Source organism: Leptonychotes weddellii, chromosome 4 (assembly GCF_054177405.1).
Source record: "Leptonychotes weddellii isolate Sample4059 chromosome 4, ASM5417740v2, whole genome shotgun sequence".
Classification (NCBI taxonomy): domain Eukaryota; kingdom Metazoa; phylum Chordata; class Mammalia; order Carnivora; family Phocidae; genus Leptonychotes; species Leptonychotes weddellii.
In genome coordinates this window covers 103,313,363-103,325,415 of record NC_138372.1, presented here as the reverse complement: position 1 = coordinate 103,325,415, position 12,053 = coordinate 103,313,363, and the positions used below count along the sequence as shown (strand labels likewise).

Below are 12,053 nucleotides of genomic sequence, written 5' to 3'. Positions count from 1 at the left end.
CATATCTAGAATGTTGTGTGGCACAGAATAGGTTTTCAAAGAGTATTTTGTGTTGTTGATAAATCTAATTTGACATCCTTATTTTAAGATGAAGAAATAGAAATCTTGGAGTTTAAGCATCTTGTTCAGGACCACACAGCTAAATATCTACAGACAATAATAAGAACCTGGACTTCTTCCTTACTGGCCATTGCTCTTTCTTTTATAATATAATTCTGTTCTTGCATTTGAACATCTACATACGTTCACAAGCATGTAATGTTTTGCTCCAACACAAAAGCTGTAGTGAGTGTGAAATTGTGCATTTTAGGTCAGCAGTCTTGCTTGATCTCCCGAATCTTAAGGTCCCCTTTGATCCCGTCTGGTCTTAAGCAATTTCTTTATATCTAAAACTGTTACTTCCATCTTCTGATCTCAACAGGAGCTCAACTATGATGGTTTATGTATGCATGAGTGGTCCATTAGTGTTCATTAACTCTCTAAATTTTTCCTGGAATTGGATATTCCAATGATGAATTTCTGTGTGGTATCTGCATCTGTTTTCTCCATAAGGAAAAAAAAAAGTAGTGGCCCAATTAGGCAGATAGATAAAGGAGCAAAAGGCCTCCATCAATGAAACAACTTGCTTATAATTTTAACAGATAATTATGATAGAAATCATTAGCTCCGGCCCAACTTTTAATAATAGGATGCCACAGTTTAGCTGGTCATATGGACATTCAGCCAAAGACTCCATTTTGTAGTTTCCCTAACAACAGCAGCTAAGGGTGACTATATGACCAACTTCTAAACAGCAGAATGAAAATGGAAGTGATATGTGCCATATCTGGTTCATTCCCTTAAAGGGAAAGGATCTGCACCACCTTTCTCTCTTCCCCTTTGTGCTGGCTGGAATCCTGTTACGTTAGTGGTAGACAGAGAAGTTGTCTTCAACATGAGGTGGAGGATGTGTGACAAGAATGTCAATAGCTAGAAGATGTAAGGAGCCGGGGTCCCTGATGATTGTCCAGCCCCATACCAGCCTTGGGCCATTTGTCTTCCTTTTGTATGAGAGAGAAATCAACTTCTATCTTACCTATGTCACCATTATTTTGAATTTCTCTGTTACATCAGGCAAACTGATAGCCTATGAAATATAATCTTCATTTAATGCTCTTCAATCAGTCTTAATAGATTTATGGAGTATGAAATAATAAAAATGGAATAAAACATTAACTAAAACCACTTGAACATAAAGTGAATACATATGATCAATAAATCTACCCATTTATAAGCTATCAGGAGTAGGCAGATAATAACTATTTATACTCTATTGAGCATTTTAATTATCTTTTTTTTTTTTGGCAATAAGCTTAGAAAATTCTAACAAGAAGCCTGAAATCCAGTGAGTGTCAAACAAATATACACTTCAAATTAGTAAGTACCTATTCTTACCTGAATGATCCTATTTTACACTTGCACAGCTTTTACCCCTTATTTCCCACCACTCCTTCACATAACCCACTGCTCCAGCTAGACTGAATTACTTACAGTTTGATGCAAGAATCACTTTGTTATCACACTTTGGTGTTTGTCAATGCTACCAGCACATAGTAGGTGCTCAATTACAATGTATGGAAAGAATGGATAAATATCTTTTTTCACTGTGGAATACCTGTCCTTGTCTCTAAAGTTCTCAGTGCTATCAAACCTCACATATGAGCCTCAAAACCCGTCTCCTCCAAGAAGTTTCCCTCAAAGCCCTCAGCTGGAAAAGATCTCCTCTTTCTCTGAATTCTCGTAATACCTTTTCTGTGCCTCTCTCATGTCATTTATTACTACCTTCCGTCACAGAAATTTATCTCCTCCACTCTCCTATGTAGAGCTTGAAAGGAGAGAAAGGAGAGAATTCATGCCAGAATCACTTCTCCATTTTTTTTTTATATTGCTACCATGGTGTCTTACATTTAGCTTTGGTAGTAGTAATATACATATTTACACATAAATGAGATACATATACTTTGTAGATATATTTTTATCATGAATTATCTCAAATAATTTTTGTTCATTAGGCATGAAGAGATAACAATGAACAGAAACAAAATGAGATAGATCTATTAATTTAATAATCTTCTGTTGACTTCTTAAGGAGTAAAGGGATACTGGATTAAATGAGGTTAATTATGGAAATGTGGTTGGGTAACATTTTCAAGTGGTTTTATGTCAGTTTCCTCACTGGTAGCCTGAGGGCTTCATCTTTCCCTGATGACATTAGGAGAGAACCAGAAACGAAGGCTGCAAAAATGCAGCAGTTAAGCCACCAAAGCAGGTAGTCCAGTGACAGAAGAATGTTAAGAAATACTAGAAGAATAAATTTTCCAAACCCTGAGTTACAGGTAAACAGATTGAACAGGCCTGGAAACAGAGAAAGCAAGGGAGCAAACATAAGCCAGGCCAGGAATTTGTAGGGGTGAAGTGTCAGCAGCGAATTGCCCATCTTGATGCCATCCATTGAGGATTACTAATCACCCAGATGTTGCCCATCAGTGTTCTAGCTGGACAGATGCTCATTTGTGTCCAAGGCTCTTCCCAGTATCCCCCACCCCATATCATCCAACTAGTCTGGGGAAGATCACCATTCTTGAGCCAAGGTGGAGAAATTAGTGTGTGTCGGGGGGTGGGGTGGGAACATGGTTGTCTTGAAGTGATGATGGCATGAAGGAAAAACATGCATTGACCAACACAAGAATAATTAGTTTGAAATTTACTGCTAAGATGGCACAGCAGGGGATGAGTTTTGCTGTTCAAGAGGTTCTTAGAGAAGATGAATTTTAAATTAAATCTTTATGAAGATGGTAAAGAAGGCCTGGAAGGGAATTCTAAAATAGGAAACAAGCTAGCAGAAATGAGCAAATCATGAGGCAGGGGACCATTGATCAGGGTTGTGAAATTGATTGGTGACAATGGTGGAGAGTAAGAAATGAAACTGAAGATGCAGTGAGGAAAATTGATAGAAGGCTTTGAAGATTCTATGTCAGTCCAAATGTTCACATTCCTGTGACCCAGTGTCCTGACTTTGGAAGGTTTTGTTCCTTCCAAGGAGTTAATGATTCTAGAAATCAAGCTTAGATGTTGATGGGACTTTCAAGAAGTTAATATGATGATAACTGTAATGGATAGCTTAAATTCAGATATAAACAAATCAAGTATGAATTGATATTTTTCCCTGAGTATTTTATTTCCCAACTATTAGTCCAGATTCGCCATATCAAGTTGATTATGACAGAATGAATCAAATCAATACCCTGAGTTCAGATTTCTCATGCAACACTGTAAATGCCCATCTATACAAAGAAACAAACAAACAAAAATAGTGCACATTTAGTACATAAAGATATCTTTAGGAAAACAGCTTAAAGTATGATATTCTCTTAAAAAATGGATGAAGCTTTTCCAGTTTATTTTTAAGATAAAAGTAAAAAAAATCTGCTTTACTGAAACATTATAATTATTAATAAGCAAAACATATTGTTTTAATAACATATAAAGCATTTTTCATAATTTAAGCACATATGAGGATGAAATTTATGATTTGTTTTACATTTTCTTTCCCAGAATGTAGCCAGTTTGTCATGTCTAAAAAAAGAAAACTTCTAGTAATTTTATCTTACAAGAACTATTGAAAAAATTATTACAGATTAACATTTATAATTTCACATTTGTTCCTTCTTCTTATAAAAGAGCTTATGTTAAACCATTTGGATTTTAAAAGACAACGGAAAAAAATGACATTTGGTAACACTAATGAGTATGTTTTCTAACCACAATGGAATTGACTAGAAGTCAACAGAAAGATAAGAAAATCTCCAAACACATAGAAACTAAGCAACACCATGGTAAATAATCTATGGGTCAACGAAGAAATTTCAAGGAAAATTAAAAAATTTATAGAACTCATATGTAACTCATATGTGGAATCTAAAAAACAAAACAAACGAACAGGCAAAAAGCAGAATCAGATCTATAAATACAGAGAACAAACTGATGGTTGCCAGAGGGGAGGAGGTAGGGGGATGGGCAAAATGGGTGAAGGGGAGTGGTAGGTACAGGCTTCCAGTTATGGAATGAATAAGTCACAGGGATGAAAGGTTCAGCACAAGGAATATAGTCAGAGGTATTGTAATAGTGTACAGTGTATACACTACACAAAATGTATGGTGACAGAGGGTAGCTACATCTGTGGTGAGCACAGCATAACATATAGACTTGTCAAATCACTATGTTGTACACCTGAAACGAATGTAACATTGTGTGTCACCTATACTCAAATAAAAAATTTTTAAATAAAATAAAATACTTTTTGATAAATATATATTATATATATATTACACTTATAATATATATGTATATATAACTGATTGAAAATGAACTATAATATTTCCAAATCTGTGGGGCACAGCTAAAGCAGCACCAAGTGGGAAATTTATAGCACTAAAAATCCTCACATGAGGACGGAAAAAGAGTCTCATATCAATAATTTATGTCCCATCTCAAGAATCTAGTAAAACAAGAGCAAAATGAACCCAAAGCAAGCGGAAGGAAGGAAAAAATAGAGAAGAAATCAATGAAATTGAAAACAGAAACAATGGGGAAAATCAATGAAACAAAGTTTTTGTGTTTTTTTTTTTTTTTAAAGATTGATAAAGTTGACAAACTGCTATCCAGACTGACGAAGAGGAAAAAAGACAAAAGACATAATATACCATGATTAGGAATGAAACAAGTGATTTGGTAAACAAACTGTGAGGTACATCCATGGCATGGAATACTACTCAGCAATGAAAAAGAACAAACTATTGATACACGGAGCCACTTGGATGCATCTCCCCATAACGACACTTCATGACCAAAAACTGATCACCAAAATTCCCATTTATATCATATTCTTAAAAAGAGAAAAAGATTCGTGGATGCCAGGTTTAAATTAGGGGATGGGAGTGGAAAAAAGTGAGTGTGGCTATACATGGGCAACATGAGGGTCCTTGTCAGTGGAAACATTCTTGATTGTATCAATTGTATCAACCCTGGTTGTGATATTGTACTCAAATTTTACAAGGTGATCCACTGGGGAGAACTGGGTCAAGAGTACAAGGATCTACCTTTCTCTTTTATTTCTTAGAACTGTCGATCTACCATTTTCTTGAAATAAAAAAAATTGAATTAAAAATACAATAGGAAAAATAGCAGGTTGGAGGAAACAATGAACATTTGCTTTTTTTAAAAAAATTTGTTGTGTCATGAGTTTCAGTATTCTCTGAGTACAAAATTCATTATTATTTGGTGCACTAGGAAGATGAGGCTGAAATTACTTTTATAAGTGAATTGTGATGTCTAGTTTCATGCCAGAAAGTACCTTCAGGATCTATTGTAGAAGCCACAATTTTGAAGTTTTTAATCCTAGGATTCTTAAGTGAATTAAATGAATTGTACATCCCTTAATTTTCTTGGCAACATCTTTAGCTATTAGTTTTTAACTACCATAAAACAGCAAAGCCTGAAATTAAGTCACGAGGCATTGTAGCCTACACAAATAACAGGGCTCTTTCCCTGAGTCCTTGAAAGCTCAGTTGCAATCTTTGTGTGTGACTGAATCCTGAATGTCCCCCTGTGGGGACACGCTGTCCCTGACACTGATAGAATTCCTCATAATGTTAGATACTTGAGAGGAAAAAGGAAGGACAAATATGTCTTGTGCAAAGGAAATTTGGTCAGGTTCTATCTGTAAGTCAGTTACCTTTTTCCTACTAATTTGGGTTAGCAGTGCTCAGAGAAAGCCTCTTTGAACATTTTAGCTTAGCAGGTTTTTGCAGCCATATGCTTCAACAGGGCTTCTAATTTCCACAAACAAGGTCCCCCACCTCCCCCAGGAATAGCATCCTGTGTAAGGTCCTTAGGGAGAACAGGGGTGGGAAAGGAGGTGGGTTGGCTGTCCCTCTCTCCTCAAAAGAGTGAGCAACTTTTAGTCTGCAAAGACAGCCTTCTGGTGAGCCCACTGTATCTGGTTCTGTTAGTAAAGCAGGGCCTGATGAGCCCACAGCACATTTCAACATCCAGTTCCAAGATTCTCTGTCTACCCCATTAGGTAAAAGACTTTATTCTGCTCTGGGTTCCTTGACCGGAATCCTAAGGCTTCTTAGAAGTTGAAGCATCTTGGATATTGAGAACTAGTATTTAGGAATTCCTAATGCCTATTCTCATCAGCACTACAGACTTAGTAGATGCACCTAAAGTCTCTAATATGCAAATATCCTTGGATCTAAACTGATTTTCTAAATATGGCCTTGAACTTAACAGCCCAACACAAGACTGCCCTTTTGAAATCTCCAGTGGCCAGTATCTGATTGCGTAGTATATGGAGTGTATTCAAATCTTTGGAACTTTTAATGTGCCTATTTACATTTTGATTTTTTAAAAATATTTTATTTATTGGAGGCATCTTTGAGCTCACCGAGTAGACACCATGAGCAAAGCTCACCCTCCCGAGTTGAAAAACTTTATGGACAAGAAATTGTCATTGAAATTAAATGGTGGCAGACATGTCCAAGGAATATTGCGGGGATTCGATCCGTTTATGAATCTTGTGATAGGTGAATGTGTGGAGATGGCAACTAGTGGGCAACAGAACAATATTGGAATGGTGGTAATACTAGGAAATAGTATCATCATGTTAGAAGCCTTGGAGCGAGTATAAACAATGGGTGTGTTCATCAGAAGAAATCAACTGCTTCCACATGTCCCCTCCATAGTACCTGTTTCACTATAATATAAAAATCAGGTTATGTGCATTTTCATACTGAACTTTTTTGTTAAATAAACTTTTATAATAGTAAAAAAAAGATTTTATTTATTTATTTGACAGAGATAGAGAGCACAAGCAGGGGAGCGACAGGCAGAGGGAGAGGGAGAAACAGCAGGGAGCCCGATGTGGGGCTCAATCTAACCCCGTAGACTATAAATAACTTTGCTGACTAAATTGTAGTTTAAAGGGTAAATTTTCTGGAGGGCATTAATTTGGTCTTGAGCAAAAATCTATGTCAGATCATTTCATGTATCTTTCCCTGCAACATAGACCCTTCAACATTTGAATCTAAATATTTTTGAATCTTGGTGTTCTGAAGAAGGGCTTCTTCTTCTTGATGGGAGGTGGTTACTAACCACATCTGAGGAAGTCCCCTATCATGTACATTTACTGAAGGAATAAACTCAAAGGTCCTGTGATCCCATGAAACAGAAGAAAAGAGCACAACATCCCAGATGTCATCAGCTTTCGGCTGAGGGCATATTGCCAAAGAGGTGAGCGGATCTGTTTCCTAGATGACACTGGCTGCTGGCCTCATGCCCAGGGACCTGTGCAGCCCTGAGGTTGGAGGGCTCCCCTCTTCAAGGACATTCACTCCTGCCTCCTTGTGGGCTCACCACTCAAAGCATAATCCTCACAATCCCATATCCCTGTGAAACCAGAACACAGGGCTTCCTACCCAATGTTCCCAAAGCAAAGAGGCTGTCACTTGGCACAATGCCTTTGAAAGATGTCTATTCTGTACATTTACAGTAGGAACATGAAAGAGTAAACGCTGCCTAAAGTCCACTAGTGGCCCTGAAGACAATGCTTCCTCTGGGTGTCTTCCCATTCTTCCCATTTTTGCAAATCCCATGTCTCCCTTTGCAGTCCACCTCCAGTCTCCCCATCTTCTGACTTTTCCAGACAATCCTACTGTGGTGTGGTGTGACTCCTTTCTCTTTCTCTGTCATTTCCATTCTCAAAACTAGAATCATTCATTTTGAAACTGTCATCTTGAGATAGGAGGTCCTAGGAAAAATCCTCTTTAATTTGCTTTGGGGTTCTTTGACAATACCTATGACAATTTTTTCTTCTTATGGGACATAAATGTGACTATTATTCCCAGGCCAGGTACTTCAGTCTCCCCAGAAGATAGATTCATGCATGCAGTGAGTGAAGAATCAATAGTGTCTGTAGAATTTCTGTGAGCTCCCTCTTGTTTCTTTCCTTTTTTTTTTTTTTTAAAGATTTTATTTATTTATTGACAGAGACACTGCGAGAGGGAACAGAAGCAGGGGCAGAAGGAGAGGGAGAAGCAGGCTTCCCACCGAGCAGGGAGCCTGATGCAGGCCTCGATCCCAGGACCCTGGGATCATGAACTGAGCTGAAGGCAGACACTTAACCGACTGAGCCACCCAGGTGCCCCTCCCTCTTGTTTCTATTAGAAAATAAACACATGCTTCCTTCTTAATGTCCTGGATGAGGTAATATCAACTTCCTTGAATAAAATAAGAGAGTTGGTAGGCTGACATCAAGGACTGCTGTTGGGGGGGCAGGAGGTTGGTGAGAGAAAGATTCAGAGCAGTTGTCCCCATGTGCTTATAAACCTTGGCTATAGTTTGGCAGAACAAGGCAAAGCCATCTGCATGCTCCCCAAGACCAAGCAAACTATGTCAGCATGTAGATCTGAAGCACCTCTAGTGCAGAGGTAGAAGCATTGTGTAATATGGAAATGAAAAATAAGAGGACAGAAAAACTCTTTAAGTGGGTCCCCTTCCTGTTTCATTTCAATTAGAAGGAGCCCCCAAGTCTTGATTTAAATATACCATCCATATATTTCTTCTATTCTTCCTCTTTTCTTTCTGTCTCACACATGTACACACACACACACACACACACACACACACACACCCCTCTTCAACTAGAATAATTCAATTCTTCATTCAGTCACTCAAAGCTGTGTGCTACTACTTTTTTATGAAATCAATATTTTTTTCCCATAAGTTTTAAATTTAAGGATTTTTCTACTTCCCATCTTAGACCTCAAGAATCCCTCCTCTTCCTTTTCCTACTTGCTGGAAGGATGAATGATGTCCATGTCACTGAATAGCCAATAATTTTGTAGAATAAGATAATCAACTTTGCTTCATGGGCATGTGTGACTATTTAATGTACTACTTAATTTTGGTCACCCAACTCAGCTGGGCTCAGGGGATGGGGGGAGGGAGTGGGAGCTGTGTTCAAAGATGGAGGAGGACCACAGCTCACCAATCATTGTGAGGGCCAGGGCTTCCACTCTGTGGGAGATGGGTTGTGATATGACTTGTATTTTAACAGGATCCGTCTGACTGCTACACTGAAAATAGCCTGAAGACTGGGGGGCAGGGAAGGGAAAGCAAGAAATTACAGTGACTTAAACGGGAGTAGCATTTGAGTTAGTAGCAGAGGGTTGAATTCTGGATTTTTTTTTTAAGATTTTATTTATTTATTTGACAGAGAGATAGAGAGAGAGCACAAGTAGGCAAAGAAGCAGGCAGAGGGAGAGGGAGAAGCAGGCCCCCCGCAGAGCAGGGAGCCCGATGCGGGACTCGTTCCCAGGACCCTGGGATCATGACCTGAGCTGAAGGCAGCCGCTTAACCGACTGAGCCACCCAGGCGCCCCAGAATTCTGGATTTTTTACAAAGATACAGCCAATGGGTCTCCCTGATGGATTGGGTGTGTACTGTAAAAAAAAGAGGTAAGGCTGATGAAGTAGTTTAAAAATGTCACCACACATCCTTAACAATCCTCTCCTGAGAAGGTGAAGACTAATAAGCTCCCCCTTTAGTGTGGGCTGGACTTAGTGACATGTTTCAAATGAATGGAAAGTGGTGGAAGTGCTGATGTGACTCACAAGACTAGTACATAAAAGATCCTGTGTTTTCCTTCTTCATGCTCTCCCTCAGGCACTCACCCTAAGGGAAGCCAGCTGTCATGTCATGAGGACACTCAAACAGCCTTATGGAAAGACCCATGTGTGAGGAACTGCAGCTTCTTGCAACAGCCAAATGAGTTCAACTGTCTTGGAAGTGGATCCTCCAGCCCCAGTCAAGCCTTCAGATGACACAGCCCTGTATGACATTATCTCAGCAACCTCATGAGACATTCTGAGCCAGATCTCTGAATCTCCTGAATCTTGAACTGTGGAATTATGAAAAAAAATGTATTTGTTGTTTAAAAAACAAACAGATGAATCATTCAAATTTAAATAAAATCACATTTACAAATATTAATAAGGCTTCAAATTACATAATTTAGTAAGCATAGTGATGTAATTCCTGAATTTTCTCACATAATAAATGAGAAAAGAAACCTATAAAGAAACCCACTACCTTGGCCATCACCTCATCATAATTCAAGTCTCTGTATCTCTATTTTTTTTAAAATGATAAATAGGTCTGTAGGCATCAGTAAGAAAAGGGGAGGAGAAGGAATATACTTTGTACCCATGGGTTAATCATATTCAACTTTTACTGTGATCTAGCCTTCACTGAGAAATTGTGGCAGGGTTGGTAGGGTCAAGTGATGGCCCTTAGAAGTACCATTGGCCAGCTAGTTTAAAAAATTACCAAAGGGTAAATTCCGCATTATGTCCTCTCTCTCTTTCCTGATAATTTCCCAATACCATCAGCTGTGAAACAGGCTGGCCTCATATCAGATCTGAGGAGAATGGATGGGGGTTGGAGTCACACATGGGCTTCAGTGAAAGCCCCTGATGAAACTACTATTTCCTTCATTATTAATAGAGAAAAACATGTGCATTTGGATGTGCAAAAATATTTTTTTTTTTAGTTATCATTTTACTGGAACTTATTTATAAATGAAGGTTCTGGAATGCTTTTTCAACTTGAGGAAAATTTCACCAGCATTCTTCTCCACAAAAATAGCCATGGATAGTCAGGATGGTAGCTTCCATTCCAGCATTCACTTGCTGAATTAACTTGAATCAAAGTCACAGCTGACATTGGGATAGCACTTTACAGTTTATACAGCGCTTTCATATGTATGAAGAGATTTGTCATCTACATCATAGCCCTTGAAGGAAGTGTGGATGTATAAAGTTGACAGATGGGATCCTGATTCTTAGGGAAGTTTGGAATTGCTTTGGGCCATGGAGCAGTTGGTGGAAGGGCTGGTATCCAGAAGTAGGTCTTCTACCTTTAGGCCCACTTCTCCATAGCTACTTCTCCAAAGCACCCAGTTGTCATTAAAAATAAAGCACTTATGTTGAAAGACCTAAATGTGAGATAGGAGTCCATCAAAATCCTAAAGGAGAACACAGGCAGCAACCTCTTCGACCTCAGCCGCAGCAACTTCTTCCTAGAAACATCGCCAAAGGCAAGGGAAGCAAGGGCAAAAATGAACTATTGGGACTTCATCAAGATAAAAAGATTTTGCACAGCAAAGGAAACAGTCAACAAAACCAAAAGACAACCTATGGAATGGGAGAAGATATTTGCAAATGACGTATCAGATAAAGGGCTAGTATCCAAAATCTATAAAGAACTTACCAAACTCAACACCCAAAGAACAAATAATCCAATCAAGAAATGGGCAGAAGACATGAACAGACATTTTTCCAAAGAAGACATCCAAATGACCAACAGACACATGAAAAAGTGCTGAACATCACTCAGCATCAGGGAAATCCAAATCAAAACCTCAATGAGATACCATGTCACATCAGTCAGAATGCTAAAATTAACAAGTCAGGAAATGACAGATGTTGGTGAGGATGTGGAGAAAGGGGAACCCTCCTACACTGTTGGTGGGAATGCAGCTGGTGCAGCCACTCTGGAAAACAGTATGGAGGTTCCTCAAAAAGCTGAAAGTAGAGCTACCATATGACCCAGCAATTGCACTACTGGGCATTTACCCCAAGTATACAAATGTAGTGACCTGAAGGGGTACATGCACCCGATGTTTATAGCAGCAATGTCCACAATAGCCAAACTATGGAAAGAGCCAAGATGTCCATCAACAGATGAATGGATAAAGAAGAAGTGGTATATATATACAATGGAATATTATGCAGCCATCAAAAGGAATGAAATCTTGCCATTTGCAATGATGTGGATGGAACTGGAGGATATTATGCTGAATGAAATAAGTCAATCAGAGAAAGACATGTATCATATGATCTCACTGATATGAGGAATTCTTAATCTCAGGAAACAAACTGAGGGTTGCTGG

General features: G+C 38.6%; 1 protein-coding gene and 1 pseudogene across 2 annotated transcripts in view; one reads left to right on the top strand and one right to left on the bottom strand.

Moving 5' to 3' along the window:
* XKR4 (XK related 4) overlaps positions 1-12,053 on the bottom strand; it is a 417,069-nt gene that overhangs the window by 227,384 nt on the left and 177,632 nt on the right. The gene's annotated exons all lie outside the window — the stretch shown is intronic.
* LOC115937780 (small nuclear ribonucleoprotein G pseudogene) lies at positions 6,471-6,875 on the top strand (annotated as a pseudogene).